Here is a 7,436-nt window from a genome sequence, read left to right on the forward strand (position 1 = left end):
GTAAAGTAGGAAAACAATTGGAATAATAGAGGATGTTTTTTGATACAAGTAGCTTACGATAAGGATTGATCAATTTTAGTGACATGAGATTAATAATTATTAGTCAATGTTTCATGGTAACAAAGTGCTAGGTTTATGTAGCTTGTCTGATTGATAAAGAGTAAGACTTTAGATTTAAAGCCAATCAAGGAAGGTTTTGAGAATGAAATGTTTTAAAGAATACTATGAGTATTTAAATGTAAGTTTAAGAAATTTTAATTAGATCACCTGTCATATCGGTTTAAGTGTTGCACAATAATGTAGTAATTGCTATTCAAATTGAAAATTTAAGATGGAATGACACTAAGAATTAAAATGGCTAGAGTGCAAAATGATAGCATGGAGAAATAATGGGAGGAACACATGTTGAAGGCATAGTAGTGGAATAAATTTAGCTGATTTTGATATCTACGGGGAAGGGCAAAAATGCACTCACAAGGTGGATAAAAATAATTAATGGGAAGGATTTGGAGGGAAAATGCATGGGCTAGAGTTAACAAAAAAACTAGAGCAAAAAAGGTTTGTGCAAAACATTGTAAACACATCATGTGGACTCAAGTTGAATGAACATAGTTGGAACATTCATATAGCCCACCTAATGTAGTTGTACAAGGTGAATGGTTATGATGCCCTTGCCATGACATAGGGGTACTTATTCATATTCCTGGCCCCAAGATTGGAATTCATAAATGCAAATTACATAATCATTGGAGCGTATTTATGGGATGGATTCATGTGCGTATTTTCCCAATAAAATTGGTTACTTAAGGACATCATTTTAGGTATTAGATGATGGAATTGAGGCTATTTCTATCTACTATGTTAGTTGTCGAACAATTTACTTCTACTAAGGCTAAGTTGGATGCAAAGTGCAATTGAAGAAAAAGTCTTTTCTTAGATATTGCTCTGTCCTATCTATAACTCATTGAGTAGAAATAAAATTTCATGCTTGAATGAAGTGCTCAAAGGTATAGCGAAATCTTGTGCCATTTTATTGAACTTAATTCTCCTTAAAGTTTAGTTATTCATGTAGGTCTCCATTGTGACCACCACCTTGTTCCTTATGGTACTTTACACATGGACATGGTAGTGCAAGCAATTGACATGAACCTAAATATTCATCGAATTCACACACATACCCTGACCATTAGCCCTTAATTTTGTTCAAAGTTGGAATATTTGATTGCAGAATTCATATAACCATGCTTTTTTGTATCATCCAAAATTTGGTGAATATGTTTTTTTCGAAGTTATGAAAAGTGGACCATTATTGAACCAAAAAAAGGAAAGGTTGAATGTTCAATGATTCAACCGCCGGGGTTAAATCAGTTGGTATAATAAATATTAAAATTATTTTAAAAATTATTCAATAATAATTTTTTTTACTAATTTAATAAATAATATTTTAATTTAAAACACTTTGCAATTGAATTTTTTGAATATAATTAAAATCAAAATATTGGAATATGATATTTTAAATATCTTCTCTATTTTGAACCTAATTTTTTTTTTAATTTTTAGCCATCTGTTTGAATTAAGGAGCGAAACATTGATTAAATTTTGAATCAGTTGGTTCATTAAAAATTGTTATGGTTCATTTTTTCACCTATTCAATTTATGACTTTGGTTGGCTTTTTGTGGAAGTAGTTTTGGAACTGGACCGAACTGATTGGAGGGTCGGTTCATAGTTGGATCAATAGGATGGGCAAGTTTGGTCAGGGCTTTAAAACCATTGTTTATTTCATGTTTTTTTGAGATTACCCGGACCATAATTAGTACTTTTTTAGTTTTTTTCTTAAACATATGGTTTAGGCATATTTTGACATGAAAATTCAGTCATAAAAAGTCTCAATATTTAGTTGTAAATCAGAATAATAAATACAAAATTGAGATTTGAATTGTGCCAGGATTTCCTTTCTTCAGATTCTTAAATGTTGAGTTTTTCATCTTTAACTTCTTAAATAAAAACTAATTTAAACTTGAATGGTTTTGTTAATTATTAAATTTTGAACTTAATGATGATTACAAATTAAAGAATAGCTTGAATTACATCGGATTGGTGATCAAATTCCATACCTTTGTACTCGTCATTGGTGAGCTAGTTATCTTTATTTTTTTATTATTTGAAATTATAAATGTACCTGCATTACATTTTTTTTAGCATTGTGCAATGTTGAGTTAACCTTTATTGCTTTGTTAAGATAAAAAGCAACTTAAAATTACATCTTTTGATACTCAATTTAGTAATTTCTTTTTGTTTAGATGGTTTGTATACAATAAATTATGAAAGTAGTGATAATTAATATTAAATCATAGCTTAAATTTATATTAATAATTTCTTTTGAGTATGTTATATTTTTAATTGTATGAGATTCTATTGTGTTTTATTAATTGGACAATTGGAATCTTTTTTTCTTATGTTTAATATAATTTTTTAGTTTTATAATTTATTGAAAATAATGTTGGGGTATTTACATACATAGCTCACAATTGTTATGTATTTACATATCTCACACCTAAGCTTCCATGTTTACACACATAGCACTCAATTCTTTAATATCACGTAAAAAAATAGCACTGTTGCCACTTTTTAAAGTCAAATGCACCTTTTTCATGCATAGGCATAAATCACCAAAGTGCTATGTTTGTAAATATGGATGTTTTAAGTGTGAGATATGTAAATACATAAGAATTGGGTGCCATGTCTATATATTTCCCAATAATGTTTTAAAGTTCATATCCAAACGAGTTTCCTATTTTTTTTCTTTAATGACAAATGATATGTGAAACCAAAATGAGCATTAAAAATGTCGAAACTATTAAAACTATATCAACATAGTTTAAAAAAGGGATATACATGAATTGGATTTTAAAATTTCTCAAAAAACTAATTTTGCATTGTCCTTTTCGTTGTGAAATATATTGACAGGATGTTTTCTTGTTAATTTTTGTTTTATAACATTTCATGTTAACTTGCAGGTGTTCAAGAGTGGACCACTTTTCATATCATCCAAAGGTTGGTTTTCTTTTTCCCTTTTCTTTGTGTAAATGTAGATGATTAATTTTTATTGCAATTTTGATTTATGCTGTTGTTGAAACTCAAACTTTAGAGCATTTGAAAATAACGCACTTCAATTTTTTTGCTATTATTTGCTCTTTTATAGGATTTGATTACAATCCGATGATTTTTGAAACTCGTTTCATGGTGAAGGCTCTATGATTTCACAATGAAGATGATATTATTTGAAAAACTAAATATTTTATGGTTTCATTAGAAGCTTGTTGGCTCCCTCAAGGATTTATGACTACCTTGTGTACGGGGCACTTGGTTTTGCCCTAGTTACTCCTCTTAGTGACATGTGACGGTGAAAAAAAATTATTTTACTATGTAAGTAGGGAGAATATTTTGAGGGGCATAAAATTATAAGAATTGCATTAAGCTATGCTAGGTTCAATAATAAATTTAAAATTTTTTTTATGCTCCATGTTTCAAATCTCGTAAATTAGTTTTTTTTCGTTTGAACTAATCAACTGACATCTTTAAAACTTAGCATTGGTAAACTAAAAATTTTACATTGTATTCCACTCTTGGAAACATTGCGACTAGAGCTATCTTAGGAAAAGTAGTAAGCTTGAAAACTTTTTTATACATTCTAAATTTTAAAATCTTGCTAAATTAATTATCTCAAAGACAATATCCAAAAAAATATCTAAGGAGTTAATTTACTTAATTTTTGAGGCATGCATAATCTAGGAATAATCTAATATTTACTATTACCTCCATCATCATCATCAACATCATCATCAATGCTTTTCATCTTATATTGAATTTGTAGTCCCCCTTCTTTTCATTTACTTTTATCCTCTTTTTATTATTTATTTTTTTCATTACTTAAATCTCATGCTCTTACATTTCATCTTACTTGTTTTCTATTTCACATCTTTATTTCTCCTAGGACCTTCGCAGTTCAATTAGTGATTCTATTTAGTCTTTCAGAGGATGCTTGATCAAGGGCATTCCTCATCTTAAACCAGTATTATTCCCTCTTTTTTTATGTTTTATCTTGCTAAAATTTTGTCATAAAAAAGCTGATTCATCTTCATCCTTTGTAGTATTAAGTTTCATATTGACAATCATGGTTAGGTACTCATTTTAGCACTTCATGTCGTATGGGGGATGGTCATTTAGAAGTTGCGCGATGTGACATGTCCTTGCTCGGGCCAGTTGCCTAGATCTGCTCTACCTTGCCTTTAAACAGCATTCTTGTGGACACACTTGTTTATTAGCACCGTTAGAGATTCAACCTCATTAACTTTTAAGATTTTGACGTTAAGATTCAAAATTGAGGCTGGTAGCACAGAATAACATGATGCTTATGCAGATTGTATTATTTTTAAAGTGCATCATTTGCAATTTTTTTTTATTCGGCTTTTGGGTCATCCATAGGAATGTTTTCTGCTTTCTCAATTTTGACTTTCACAATTGTATTTTTTTTGGTAAACTATTTGCATACTGTGCTGATGTTAACGTATGCTCCATTTCTAATTGTTTTTAAAAGAGACGCAGTATCAATTGTTCTAGGAATGGGTGTTTTGAGGTTGTTTTCACAGGCTATCAAACATTTGTAGCAGTTTCTTATTTCTATTATTGATTTGAGATTTTTTCTTAACCCTTCACTCACACATTTTGGAGCCTTTAAGAAATCTTTAGGGCATCAAGCATGAGCCATTTGATCTAGATGGCTTCCAATTTTGTTATGGATAGAATATTCTTATTTCTCTTCATGTGTCCTATAGTTTAAATTTTGTATGCTGCTTAATTTTGGTCATGCTTAAGCTGAAGTGTACTAGTTATTGTACTTCTTTTGAACATTCATGTGCATTTTTCTATTTGTTACTTCAAAGTCAAATTGATACTAGAGTGTCTCATTCTACTGGACAAGAGGATTACACACAACCCTAGTGATCCAGATAATCTGCAAGTTTGTGAGATATTGAATTACTTGGTAAGAAATCACAATTTACATTTAGTTCGTATCATTGATGCATGCTTGGGTTTAGATCTACATATGAGTCCTTTTAAAACATGCTTTATCAAGTGAAAAGTTAGAACCTACAAAATAAGGACATAGTTTATCTTAATCTACTGTATAAATAGGTGGAGGAACCTTAATTTTTAAATGAGTAGTAGGTTTATCATTTTCCTAATATTTCCTTGTCCCAATGTCAGATGTGGATTCCTGTGATGGCCATGCCGAAGATCGTCATTCCATACAACTCAACTTAGAATAAGAAAGTGGAGAGAATTGAAGTTCCATCATTTCCTTCAAGCTTCGTAGTTGATTAGATTCAATTGTTTCACATCCAAGAAAAGGATACCTCATTGTGAAGAAATATGTCATACGTCAATGTAGCTCGAAAGAGCCTAATCAGTTAGACATATCCTATGATACTCATATGACCTTGGTGGTAGATGGCTTACATGGACGTGGATCAGAACTCACCACATGTTGGCTTAACATAGTATAATGTTGACCCTTATCCTACTATCTTACTGCCTTACAATGGATACAACATGAGGTGGATGGAAGCATAAGAATAGGGCAAGATTCCTTACATTATCCTTCTATAAAAACATAAAAAAGCATGTGAATGCTTTTTCCTTAAAGATCATGCATCTACAAAAACACTAAATCTTCTCTTAAAATCTAATATGCACAAAATTCATCAACAATCTCCCACCTTTTGACGAAATAAAAAGTTGCTTCAATAGCTTGATGATATTGAAAATAAAATAGCAAAATATATGCAAACCCTTACTACTGGGCATTAATGCATATACTAGCTGCTAGTTAAACAATTTTTTGGATATAAAAGCAAATTTTTTATTATAATATAGTTTTTGAGGAGAGATATCTATGTCAAATAACACATATACCAAGGGGATTGGTAAAAAAATATTTTACTTGAAAATAAACCTCTCTTAAACTACTCATTCAAAAGATCATGATGCCAAGCAGTAATTTTTTAATTTAAAAAAATATATATATATTAGGGTATCATGATGACTAAATTCTAGTGAACTTGGGAACAAGCTGTAGTCAAAGTATAGATAAAAGAGAGATGCCAATTAAAATGTTTATTGCTTAAGATTAAACTATCATGCTTCTAATTAATTTGTTGATAATTATATATCATTTATTGTCATCTTTACCAATCTTGGTACAATGTCCTGATTACTTTTTAAGTAATTCACTTGGCCTTTAAATGTTTATCTTGTTCTCAAATTATAAATTTATTTTGTTTTAAGCATGTGTAGTCATACTATAATCATAAAACACATGAGAACTGAAGTATGATATAAAAAATATGAGCATGAATTAAATTGTTTTACCCTGTGCCTTTATCATTCTATAAAATATATATTTAAAACATGAAACAATAGGAAATCATGATGTAGCTCAGTTCATCATAGATGAAAATTTAAGCCAATCTAAGGACCATTATAAATTGGGAGGAGGGAATTTACCAAAGGTTTTTATTATACCATGGCCTCCAAACATTTGCTTTGAAAACTGACGTAGGACTTGGGTGCCTGACTGAACCGACCAATTGGTTCAAGTGGGTCCTGGTCCAGTGGGAGACTGGACCGGCCCGTTTCCTATACCTAGGGGGTGGAAAGTACTGCCAAATGCCTTCCACGCCTTTTTGCCTGCTGCTTCTTCCCCCTTCCTTTTCTGGTTGCCGTTCAGATGGGAAGCCCCCCTTTCTATTTTATCTCGTAGCTATTATATAGTTGTTTTGCTTGCTAGAGTTAGCTTTTGATTAATTTCAGATTTCTGTCGAAGCCAACTGTCGTGGTTGTTTTCTCTTCTAGGGCTGTAATCGAAGGCGAGGAGGTGCTCAAGCTGTAAGTTGCCCGATATGGTGATCTCCAATGGTTCGAGGGGTGCTCTGGCTGTAACTTCATTCCACAGGGATACTTATCTTCCCCAACTCCCCTTCGCAGTTCCCCTTCCCCCGTTTCCTTGCATCCATCCCTTTTCCTTACTTCCTGCTGCCACCGCCCCTCCTACAACACCCACACATGCTGCGGCAAGGCATCCCCTCCCTTCTAGTCTGCTGCTACAAGTCCTTCAGCCTCCTAGTCCGCTGCCCCACCCTCTTCCCTGCTGTTCTGCTGCTGCAGCCTCTCATCCCTGTCACCTAGTCTTGCAGCCACACCATTCCAGGGCCTCCAGCTGTGCATGCAACCCCAACCAACCCCTCGACCTGCTGTCCAGCCACCATTTTCCACCTTCACCATCGCACTAGGGTGTCTTTTTATGTTTTGTGTTGTTATTTCCTGATTGTCAAGAGACTTTCGAATTTCAACAATAATATTTATATTTCTATTG

The sequence above is a fragment of the Phalaenopsis equestris genome, unplaced genomic scaffold (genome assembly GCF_001263595.1).
Source record: "Phalaenopsis equestris unplaced genomic scaffold, ASM126359v1 Scaffold000128, whole genome shotgun sequence".
Lineage (NCBI taxonomy): Eukaryota > Viridiplantae > Streptophyta > Magnoliopsida > Asparagales > Orchidaceae > Phalaenopsis > Phalaenopsis equestris.